The sequence below is a fragment of the Somniosus microcephalus genome, unplaced genomic scaffold (assembly GCF_052327205.1).
Source record: "Somniosus microcephalus isolate GS21.2 unplaced genomic scaffold, FLI_Smic_1.0 unresolved_chr2, whole genome shotgun sequence".
Taxonomy (NCBI): domain Eukaryota; kingdom Metazoa; phylum Chordata; class Chondrichthyes; order Squaliformes; family Somniosidae; genus Somniosus; species Somniosus microcephalus.
This window is the reverse complement of record NW_028225180.1, coordinates 60,726,605-60,739,447: the sequence shown is the minus strand read 5'-3', so window position 1 is coordinate 60,739,447 and position 12,843 is coordinate 60,726,605. Positions and strand designations below refer to the sequence as shown.

General features: G+C 44.6%; 1 pseudogene; it reads left to right on the top strand.

The window, feature by feature from the left end:
- LOC147092706 (NACHT, LRR and PYD domains-containing protein 12-like) overlaps nt 1-12,843 on the top strand; it is a 1,351,730-nt pseudogene that overhangs the window by 493,973 nt on the left and 844,914 nt on the right.

The window sequence follows — 12,843 nt, the reverse complement described above, 5'->3', positions numbered from 1 at the left end:
GAGGGTACAAATCTAAGATTAAATGGTCAGACAAGGCTAGAGATTACAAAAATTATAGAAGGACACAACGAAAGGCTCTGCATCTGAATGCACATAGCATTCGAAACAAAACAAATGAACTGATAGCACAAATAGAAATAAATTAATATGATCTGATAGCCATTACAAAATCATTGCTGCACGATGACATAGATTGGGACCTGAATATTGAAGAGTACATGACATTTAGGAAAGACAGGAAGGTGGGAAAAGGTGGAGGTGTGGCTCTGTTATTTAACGATGGTATTAGCACAATAGAGAGGGATGTATTAAGTTCAGGAAATCAGGATGTAGAAGCGGTTTGGGTGGAGATGAGAAATAATAAAGGCAAGAAGACACTTGTGGGAGTGGTATACCGGCCTCATAACAGTAACCACATGGTAGGATGGAGTATAAAGGAATAAATAATGGGAGCTTATCAGAAGGGTACGACAATAATGATGGGGGATTTTAATCTGCATTTAGACTGGAAAAATCAGATGGGTAAATGTAGCCTTGATGAAGTGTTCATGGAATGTTTTCGGGATAGTTTCTTACAACAGCACGTTCTGGAGCCAACCAGAGAGCAGGCTATACTAGACCTGGTATTGTGCAACGAGATAGGATTAATTAATGACCTCATAGTGAAGGTGCTGCTAGGTAGCAACGATCATAAAATGATTGAATTTTACATTCAGTTTGAGAGATAGGAGTGGGTCCAATATTAGTATTTTAATCTTAAATAAGGGCAATTATGAGGACATGAAAGCAGAGCTAGCTAAAGTGAACTGGCAAATTAGGTTAATGGATAGGTCAATAGACTTGCAGTGGTAGACATTTTAGGGGGCTATTTCAAAATACACAGAATATATATATTGCAAGAAGAAAGAAAAATTCCAATGGGAGGACCCACCATCCGTGGTTAACTAAAAAAGTTAAGGATAGTATTAAACTTAAAGAAAAAGCATATCATTGCACAAAGATGGGTGGCCAGTCTGAAGATTGGACAGAATATAAATAACAGCAAAGAATGACTAAAAGATTAATAAGGAGAGAAAAATTAGAGTACGAGAGAAAGCTAGCTAGAAATATAAAAGCAGAAAGTAAGAGTTTCTATAGATATTTAAAAAAGAAAATGATTAACAAAGTGACCGTTGCTCCTATAAAAAGTGAGTCTGGGGAATTAATAATGGAAAATAAGGAGATGGTAGTTGAAGGGAACAGGAATGTTGCATCGGTCTTCACTAGAGAGGATACAAGTAACATCCCAGAAATAGCTGTTAATCAGGAAATGGAAGGGAGGGAGGAACTCAAGAAAACTATAATCACCAGGGATGTGGTGCTGAGCAAACTGTTGGAGCTGCGGGCTGATAAGTTCCCGGGTTCTGATGGACTTCATCCTGTGGTCTAAAAATAAGTGGCTAATGAGATAATGGATGCGTTGGCTTTAATTTTCCAAAATTCCCTAGATTCGTGGAAGGTTGTATTAGATTGGAAAGTAGCAAATGTAACATCTTTAATCAAAAAGGGAGGGAGACAGAAAGTGGGAAACGACAGGCCAGTTAGCTTAACATTTGTCATAGGGAAGATGTTAGAAGCTATTGTTAAAGATGTTACAGAAGGGCATTTAGAAAAGTTCAAAATAATCAGGCAGAGTCAACATGGTTTTTTTGCAAGGGAAATTTTATGTTTAACCAATTTATTGGAGTTTTTTGAGGAAGTAACATTTGCTGTGGATAAAGGGCAACTGGTGGATGCACTGTACTTAGATTTCTTGAAGGCATTTGATAAGGTGCCACCTCAAAGGTTATTACGGAAAATAAATGATCATGGTGTAGGGGGGTAACATATTGGCATGGATAGAATATTGGCTAGCTAACAGGAAACAGGGAGTAGGCATAAATGGGTCATTTTCTGAATGGCAAGATGTAACGAGTGGTGTGCCACAGGGATCAGCGCTGTGGCCTCAACTTCTTACAATTTATATAAATGATTTGGATGAAGGGACCAAAGGTATGGTTGCTAAATTTGCTGATGAAACAAAAATAGGTAGGAAAGTAAATTGTGAAGAGGTTATAAGGAGGCTACAAAGGGTTATAGATAAGTTAAGTGAGTGGGCAATGGTCTGGCAGATGGAGTATAATGTGGGAAAATGTGAAGTTGTCCATTTTGGCAGGAAGAATAAAAAAGAAGCATATTATCTAAATGGTGGAATATGGCAGAGCTCTGGGATGCAAAGGGATCTGTGTGTCCTAGTGCATGAATCACAAAAGTTTACTATGCATGTACAGCAAGTAATTAGGAATGTTATCGGCTTTTGCGAGGGGAATTGAATACAAAAGTTGGGAGGTTATGCTGCAGTTGTACAGGGCATTGGTGAGACCACATCTGGAGCACTGTGTACAGTATTGGTCTCCTTTCTTAAGGAAGGATGTAAATGCCTTGGAGGCAGTTCAGAGAAGGTTTACTAGACTAATACCTGGAATGGGCGCGTTGTCTTATGAGGAAAGGCTGGACAGGCTAGGCTTGTATCCGCTGGAGTTTAGAAGAATAAGAGGTGACTTGATTGAAATATGTAAGATCCTGAGGGGTCTGGACAGGGTGGATGTGGAGAGGATGTTTCCTCTTGTGGGAGAATCTAAAACTAGGTGTCACTGTTTAAAATTGAGGGGTCGCCCATTTAAGATAGAGATGAGGAGTTTTTTTTTCTCACAAATGGTGGTGAGCCTTTGGAACACTCTTCCTCAGAGGGCGGTGGAAGCAGAGTCATTGAAGATTTTTAAGGCAGAGGCAGATAGATTCTTGGTAAGCAAAGGGGTGAAAAGTTATCGGAGGTAGGCGGGATTGTGGAGTAATCAGATCAGGCATGACCTTATTGAATGATGGAGCAGGTTCGAAGTGCCGCGTGGCCTGCTTCTGCTCCTGATTTGTATGTTTATATAACGTCTTTCTCAGTCCTTCTTGAAAAATTAAGGCTCCGTGAAACGCCTTGCGGTAGTTGTCTACATTAATGGTGCCATTTAAGTGCAAGCTTGTTCTTGTACAAAGCCCACTGTAACATTTCTCCAAGCTGCAGCATGTCAATCTCTCCTAAAATCAACAAGAGCCCAGGTAAAAACCAAACACATCCTGCAGGGTAAAAGCATTTTCTGGCTAGAACTTGCTTCTTTTGAAGCTGCACCTTGGTGGACTCAGCAGGATCATCCAGGTGACCTTCCTCCATCAGCAACCACAATGTTCAGCCGGTGAGCTGAAATCCTCAGCGGCAGAAGGCACGGCTGTCAATAGTCGGGGAAAAGGGTGGACAAAGCACAAATGGTTAGGTACAGGGAAACGGGTGATTTTACGGCTGAAGGTTGTTGGACCGGATGGGGTTACAGCAATAGAAAGGGTGAAAAGTTATGAGGGGATTTAAAGACGAGCTTGGAAGTTTAAACGGAGGCTTTGGGCAAAAGGGAGCTGTGTTGGTTCAACAAGGATGAGGGTGATGTTTGAGCGGGGCTTGCTGCGGGATGGGACACGGGCAGAAGAGTTGTTAATGAGCTGAAGTTTATGGCGGGTGTGGGATAGAAGGCTGACCAACAGAGCATTGGTGCACTCGATTCTGGAGGTGACAGGGAAATCGAGATATGTTCCAGCAGCAGAATGACTAAAGTAGGGGCGGAAGCTGCACAAGTTACAGAGGCAGAAGCAGGCAGTCCTTGTGATGGAGATGATATGGAGTCAGACCCACGGCTAAGGTTCGATTAGGATTCCGAGGTTTCAAACTATATGGTTCAGAATGAAATAATGACCTCGGACATGGATAGATTCTGTTGCAAGTTTAAGTATTTTACAGCGGGGACTGAAGACGGAAGCTTTGGACTTCCCAATGATTCAATGAAATAAATTGTGGCTTTTACAAGACTGGATATTAGAGAAGCATTCTGACAATGCAGAGATGATGGAGCGGTGAAGAGAGAGGTAGAACTGAGTGCGAGTGTCCATGTGGAAAGTGATCCCCTCTCTCTGGATGATATCGCAAGGTGCAGCATGTAGACTAGCAAGAGGAGGGGGCGAAAATAGCTCATTTAGTAACTTCTGAGTAGTTGCAACTGGGGAAGATGAGAAGACATTGCTTGAGATTGGATGGGTGAGAGTGAAATGAACTGAGGGCAGTCCCACTGAGCTGGGCAGTGGAGGGGAGGCGTTGTAGGAGGCTGTTGTGGTCTAGCAAAGGGTGTGGAGGTGCCGAGGAGTGAAAATGCAGCACATCACATGCAGACACAGGGAATGCCATTTGTTAATTTGGTTGGTGCTATTTTACTGTTGCAGCAACAATGGACACCTGATTAGATTAATTAAAACAGGAAGTTGCAGGAAACATGGGCACGGATTTGGAAGGTGATAGCACATTCATAAATTTGAGAGGAAAGGCAGGTTAGTGATGGGGTCAAAGTGTTATTTCGCGCAAGTACATTAATCCAAAATATATTGGTTTGGATGCCAGAGAAAATCAACTTGTTGACGTCATTAACTTCGACAGAATGTACAAGCACGTTATACATCCATACACTTACTAGTAGGATATTCCTAGGAGTGTGCGATATATTGAGTAAACAATGGCAGTATGCAGCACAGAATACCAAAGGATTACTGAAAGTGATCCTATTTATACACATGGGTGGACAATGTCAGATGACTCGCTCTAAACCTACCAATTCGTAAAGTATTTTAACATGTCATGTACTACAACATATATAGTTGACAATGTCGCACCACAACCACTCCATTCTCACTTGATTGTGGTTTTGTTTATATGGACGATGAAAAATAGGCACGTCTGCTCCAAACTAGCTATAATTCTAACACAAACCGTCTGATGCTTCTTAAAATGCATTAACCTAACATCTCCTACTTGGTTCATATATCCCCACAGAATATAAAAAAAACCAATCTAAAACACCTGTTAATCACTGTTACACAGAATACATTCTCATTGAACATAGAAAATAACACTGACTTCTGCATTGGTAAGCCCTTTTTCCTATTATGTTATATGGTATCCTACACAAGGGAGAGTTCTTCGGCGAGTGACAATTATATTGGGACTGAAAAGGAGGAGAAAGCACTTGAGTAGAGGGAACCATTTACAACGTCAGGTAGCAAGAGGGCTGGAATGGGACGTTGGGTGGTCAGCAGTCTAGAGAGAACGGGGTCAGGGAGACATGGTAGGACGAGCTCGGAGATAGCATCAGAGGAGATAGCAGAGAAATCAGATGAAGACTTGCTTTCAGGGCTAGGGCAAGGGGAGCCTGGGGCAGGTTTGGATTGCTGGGCAAGGGGAAAGAGGGGAAGGCAGCAGAGGCATTTGAACAGATGGTCTCAATCTTACTGACAAAGAAGTCTATCAGCTCCTCGCATTTGCGGTTGAAGGTAAGGGTTGCGAGGGCAGGGGCGATTGTTTTAAGTAGACGGTTAGTAGGGGAGATAATTATTCCACGTTAATTTTGCTTTTAAGGATAATCCTGGCATAATGACTGGTTTTGGCACAGGGGACTGAACTCCTGACCAGCCTCCTACCTACCGCTCTCTGCAAATTTCAGTTCATCCAAAACTCTGCTGCCTGTATTCTAACGTGCACCAAATCCCGTTCAACTATCACCCCTGCCCTCGCTAACCGAAATTGCATCCCGGTCATTTCTTGTTTTCAAATCCGTACACGGCCTCGTATTTCACTACCTCTGCAACCTTCTCTAGCCATGCAAACCTCCGAGATGTCTGCGCTGCTCAAATTCTGGCCTCCTGCACCTGCCCCACTTCTTTTGCCCCCTCCATTGATGGTCGTGCCTTCAGCTGACTAGGTCCTAATCTCCGCAATTTCCTCCCAAAACCTTTACATCTCTCTACATTGCACTCTTCCTTTACAATGCTCTTTAGAACGTATTTGTTTGACCAAGATTTTGTTGACCTGTCCTAATACCTCTTTGTGTTTCGGTGTCAAATTCTTTCTGTTTATGCTCCTGTTGGGATGTTTTACTAAGTTAAAGGCTCTATATAAATGTCACTTGCTGTTGTTGTTTATATCACTATGTCATCCAGCGAGATTTGGCGATGGCATCAGATATGCTTCAGGCATCGCCCCTTGGACTTGAAGGAAATTGAGGCACCATACAAGCAGCGATGGGAGAAAGTATATATTTTGCTGTGGAAAAGGACAGCAAAGGTGAAGGTGAGGGATAGGTTGAGGAGAATGACGACTGCAGAATTATTGTGGTGAATAGAGGGTCAAAGGCTGTGCAGCTGGCAGCAGAAATTGGAGTTTTGATTTGGGAGACGCAGAAAGAAGTGGGGTTGATAATAGCTTAGTTTTTGGCGCATCTTCGGCGTTAATAGTGCAGGGGGAGGAAGTGACTCCATTGTTGCAGGTTGGATGGGAGAACATAACGCTTCTGCTTGGGACAGCGCATCGAAGGTAGAGGTGAGGGAGTGATTGAGGAGATTGATGGTTGCAGGTGTGTTCTGGCGATTGTGGAACTAAAGACTGTTTGGGATCTTGATATTTGAGTCCTACATGACATGAGCGTCTGTGAAACAAGTGGCGTCGAAAGAGGGTAGGGGTGTGAGTGGTAAGGGATATAAGGAAGTGATCAGAGTTAGCATTTTCTGTGATCCAGACCATGGGATTAAAGTAGTCCTGTGAAGTCGTGATATCAAGGGGGTTGGCTGTGAATATGTGAATATGTGTCGCCGCGTTGGTCTAGGAAAAGTGGAGGAGAGGTTTAGGGCCAGCAGAGAACACAGAGAATAGAAGGCAAATGGAGCTAAGATGGAGACCACAATCTATCCTATAGAGGGGGTGGTGTCAGCTTGAAGTGGTCAGGAACCAGGATCCATGTTTGGCCACAGTTTTGGAGAGGGAGACCTCAATCTATCCTATAACCAGGATGGAGTCAGCTTGCAGTGTCCAGGAAGCAGGATCCAAGTATTGGACATAGTTGTGGAGAGGGAGACCAAAATCTACCCTATAAAAAGGGAGGAGTCAATTTGCAGTGGCCATGAATCAGGTTCCAATTTGTATATAGTTGTGAAGAGGGAGACCACAATCTATCCTATACACTGGGTGGAATCAGCATGAAGTGGCCAGGAACCAGGATCCAAGTTTGGCCATAGTTGTGGAGAGGAAGACCACAATCTACCCTACAGACAGGGTGGAGTCAGCTTGAAGCGGCCAGGAACCAGGATCCAAGTTTGGACATAGTTGTGGAGAGCGAGATTAGAAATTCCAATTGGCGGAGTTCAAATCAAGGGGAAAACTCTCCATTGGTTGGAATCATACCTAGCACAAAGGAAGTTGGCTGTGGTTGTTGGAGGTCATTCATCTCAATCACATGACATCACTGCAGGAGTTCCTCAGGGCAGTGTCCTAGGCCCAACCATCTTCAGCTGTTTCATCAATGACCTTCCCTCCATCATAAGGTCAGAAGTGGGGATGTTCGCTGATGATTGCACACTGTTCAGCACCATTCGAGACTCGTCAGATACTGTCGCAGTCCATGTCTAAAAGCAGCAAGACCTGGACAACATTCAGACTTGGGCTGACAAGTGGCAAGTAACATTCGCACCACACAAATGCCAGGCAATGACCATCTCCAACAAGCGAGACTCTAACCTTCTCCCCTTGACATTCAATGGCATTACCATCGCTGAATCCCCCACTATCAACAGCCTGGGGGTTACCATTGATCAGAAACTGAACTGGACCAGCCATATAAATACTGTGGCTACAAGAGCAGGGAAGAGGCTGGGAATTCTGCGGCGAGTGTCTCACCTCCTGACTCCCCAAAGCCTTTCCACCATCTACAAGGCACAAGTCAGGAGTGTGATGGAATACTCTCCACTTCCCTGGATGAGTGCAGCTCCAACAACACTCAAGAAGCTCGACACCATTCAGGATAAAGCAGCCCGCTTGATTGGCACTCCATCCACCACCTTCAACATTCACTCCCTCCACCACCGGCGCACTGTGGCTGCAGTGTGTACCATCTACAAGATGCACTGCAGCAACTTGCCAAAGCTCCTTCAACAGCACCTTCCAAACCCGTGACCTCTACCACTTCGAAGGACAAGGGCAGCAGACGCATGGGAACATCACCACCTATAAGTTCCCCTCCAAGCCACACACCATCCTGACTTGGACCTGTATCACCGTTCCTTCACTGTCGCTAGGCCAAAATCCTGGAACTCCCTTCCTAACAGCATTGTGGGTGTACCTACACCATATGGACTGCAGCGGTTCAAGAAGGCGGCTCACCACCATCTTCTCAAGGGCAATTAGGGATGGGAACTAAATGCAGGCCTCACCAGCGATGCCCACATCCCATCAATGAATAATTTTTTTTTTTAAAGAATTGTGATGTGACACAAAGCACTTGAGTGCGCTCATTGTCTTGTGAACCGACAGACCTGTTTATTTTATTGGTTTATTACCTCTATGAGCATAAAGCAGAATCTGGTGTTAATGCGTTAAAAGGCTTGGACTTGAACCTGGCCCCTCGAGTGTTGCATTGTTCTCTGCTGCATGTTGTGTGTCATTCTTGACTCATTACAGTAACACTCTCACCAAAGATTCACCACCCTCTGTGTGAAGAAATGTCTTCTCATCTCAGTCCTGAATAGCCTACACTTTATCTTGAGGCTGTGGTCCCTGGTTCTAGATTCAGCCAAGTGAAACATTCCACCAGCATTCATCATGTCAAGCCCTGTAATTATTTTGTTTAAAGCCTTGGTAAGGCCACACCTGGAGTACAGTGAACAATTTTGGTCGCCTTACATAAGGAAGGATATACTTTCCACAGAGGGAGTGCAACGAAGATTCACGAGATTGATTCCTTGGATGGTGGGACTGTCGTATGTGAAGAGATTGAGTAAACTAGGCCTGTATTATCTTGAATTCAGAAGAATGAGATGGGATCTCATTGAAGCATACACAATTATTACAGGGCTTGATGGGATGGATGCTGGGAGAATAATTCCCTTGGCTGGGGACTCCAGAACTAGGGCCACAGCCTCAAGATAAAGGGTAGGCAATTCAGGACTGAGATGAGAAGAAATTTCTTCACACAGAGGGTGGTGAATCTTTGGAATTCTCTACCCCAGAGGGCTGTGGAGGCTCAGTCATTGGGTATATTCATACAGAAGTCGATAGTTTTCTGACTAGTAAGGGCATCAAGGGATGTGGCGATAGGGCTGGTGAATGGAATTGAGGCAGATGATCAGCCATGATCTCATTGAATGGTGGAGCAGGCTCGAAGGGAAGAATGTCCTACTTCTGCTCCTATTTCTTAAGTTCTTATGTTCTTTGGTTTAGCTCGTCATGAGTTCAAGCTTTACTGCAGAGACTTGCGAACATAATCTCGCAGCTGGAGCTTTTGGTGAGATGTTAAACCGAGGTCCTGTCTCCCCTCTCGTGCGGATGCAAATCAGCCAATGGCACTTAGTTGAAGAAAGGCGTGGGAGTTTCCTCTTAGTGTCCAGCCAATTGTTATCTCTTAAACAACATTCACAGAAAACAGATTATCTGTTCATTAACTCGTTGCTATTAACTAAGCTAAACTTAAAAAGTACATTCTTGACTATAATGTGCAATGGGACGTCCTGAGATAGTGAACGGTGCTGTATAAATGCAAAGTTTTTCCTTTTTGATTATCCCTGATACTTATTGCCTGCATCTCTAACATCTGCCATTATTCCTGAAATTTCGTAGAGCCAATACATTGCACCATGGAATGTATTATGACCAAGAGGTGCAAATTTATTGCCTCTCCCTACAGTTACGGTGATAGTAACAACACTGATGGGCGTTTTCGAAAATTGATTTTCACTCTATCGGATACATGCTGTTTAGTGTGCTTGATTTCAGCCTTATATACTGTACCTGATTGATTTCATTCACCTACTGTTGATGGAATTAACACTGCCCTGACTAGGTCTGGGTGTTGCCCGAAACGATGCCTGGCTCCTAATGGTCATTAGTCCCAAGGTGTGATTCTGCAGCTATTACTGGTTCTGTGCAGCTGAGGCCGTCAGAAGCCCTCGGTAGTTGGAAACAAGCCGGCTGGTGATTCATTAATTGTGTAGAGTTAAATCACACAAGGGAGTTCAGAATTGCTGAACCCTCATTCCTTCTATGTTCAGACAGCAGCGCCTGCATGAATCCGGTTTTCGTGGCTGGAGTTAAGCACGGTGGTGCCACGTGCTAGTGAGTATAGGAATAGGAGGATAGAACAGTTGAATGCGCGGCTAAAGGGATGGTGCAGGAGGGAGGGCTTTAGTTTCCTGGATCACTCGGTCTGCTTCTGGGACAGGTGGGACTTGTACAAGTCGGACGGTTTACACCTGAACCAGAGGGGAACCAATATCCTTGCGGGGAGCTTTGCTAGCACTGCTGGGGGGGGTTTAAACTAATTCGGCAGGGGGATGGGATACAGAGTGGAGCTATAGTAGGGGGTGATGTACAGCCAAATAAGGAGGAAAAAACAAGTCAGCAGGGAAGGCAGAGCAAAGATGTGAAGGCAAAAGGGAATATGGCAGGGCTGGAAGGCATTTATTTTAATGCAAGGAGTCTTGCAAATAAGGTGGATGAACTGAAGTTGTTGTTGAACACATGGGAGTACGATATTGTTGCTGTCACGGAGACATGGTTGAGGGAGGGTCAGGACTGGCAGCTAAATATTCCGGGGTATAGAATCTTCAGGCGAGACAGAGGAGAGTGTAAAAGGGGAGGGGGTGTTGCAATATTAATTAAGGAGTCTATTACTGCTGTAAGGAGGGATGATATATGTAGCCAAGTGGGAAAATGCAGTGAATATATAAGTCCACTAGATGGCGCGGTTCATTTCCCCTTTAGAATTTGAAAAAAGGAGAAAAGGGTTATGGGAAGGGCCATGTGATGCCAAAGGAACCTCCCCTTTCTTCACAGCCTCCATTTTCTAGATCCAGCATGAGGGGTGTGCTCTGAGGAGAGTTGGGGTGAATATGACTTTTGAAATGAACTTAGTCTGCGTAAAGTACAACTAAAACAGCATTTAGTGCAGCCAGACATAGTTTTAAAGTGATATTGTTTCCCAAATCACTCGATATCACGGGGATGCTTGTAAATTGTCCCACCATGTGCTGGTGTTAACCTTTGTTAAAATTGTTGTTGAGTCCTTGGGGCTACGTTTCGAACGAGTTTAATACTTTCTGTTTGCTTGTAAGAGGTAACAAGTGATAACGGGACATACGAATGTATGGTATGATATGTTTTGTTTTGTATAATGATTTGTGGTTTACCTCATGTTCTGTTTTACAGCAAGCCACTGCCGTATTTTGTCGACTGTGTTTTATGTATTTACAATTTCATCCTAAACCTAGACCCAAGTTATTAATACAGAATAAAAAACCCCAAAAACGAAAGTTCGTGTCCTGTGCTGCTTCATTTCGCCAGGCTACACATTTTGTTACCAGGAGTGGGGTCTGTTAGCTTGGAGTTTCTCAGGTTTGGGAAAGTTACATAAAATACGGCAGTGGGGGAAGAGCGGTGTGGTGCCAAGTGGACCTGGAGCCAGACGGAGACTGCTGCCTGGGGTTGCTAAGGAGGACCAGACCAGACAGACGGGATCCAGAGGGCGCCAGGACCAATCTGGGAGAGGACCCATCAAGGCACCGAGGAGGGACACCATTGGAGAAGAATCGTCGCAGCGGCCATCCCATTCAGTGACTGTCAGGGACTTGTGAACTGAGTCAAAATGTTAGACCCTCCTGAGGAGGCGGTTGGAGCTCACAATTCGGATGGTGAGGACAATACCTCTAGTGTGGATGAGGGCAACCAGATAGATGAACTCAAGGCACAGATTTCAGAGTTGAAAAAAAACCATGACCAAGCAATGGCAATTATTGCCACTCTAGATAATGGGGCAACCAAGTCATATGTGTATGTACCCAGAGAGCGTCAGATCCAACCATTCAGTGGTGAGGTATCCAAAGATAGTCGTTCAGTTGATGTGTTCATTGAAGAGGTTGAAAGTGTACTACGAGCTAGAGATCAGACTCCTGCAGAGCAGGTAGATTTCATTCGATCTTTGTTGAGGGGGGCAGCCCTACAGGAAATTAGGTTACGGTTGGGTGGAGAGTCTAAGCAGCCCAGTGACCTGTTCAGTTACCTAAGGGGGGCTTTCACCGAAAAACGCAGTGAGTCCCAGCTGTTAGAAACTTTCTATGGACGCAAGCAAGAAGAGGGTGAAGATTTCCGAGAATACTCACATGCACTCTCTCAGATTATTAGAACTTTGGTAAAGCAATCACCTGATGCTGTGCCGGACACAAAACGGGTTGTCAGAAACAGATTTGTTGATGGTGTTAGAGATCCCTCACTCCGGAGAGAGTTGCGCAAGTTTGTACGAGACAACCCCCAGTCTACCCTGTTCGATGTACGTGAGGAAGCTGTGTTATGGTCCTTAGAAGACCAGCCCTGTAGCACTAAAGTTGCAAAGAGCAAGAATGTAGTGTGTGACAGTACGGGGAGGGATCTTCAGTGTTCTGCCATTGGGGTACCAGGCAGCCAGGCTGTCACTTTACAGGATGTTCTTAAAGTGGTGGCGGAACAGGGTAAAGCTATCGGGGAACTAACAGAGGCAGTACGGGGTCTTGCTCTACAGAAGGAAAACACGGGTAATGACAAGGTTGGGAAACCTAGAGCCAAGCCAAAGTTCACTGATGAAGGTCAGCCTATTTGCTTTAAGTGTAACGGGGCGGGGCACATTGCCAAACAGTGTCCTCAGAAGCACGAGGTAGCAAACACATCCA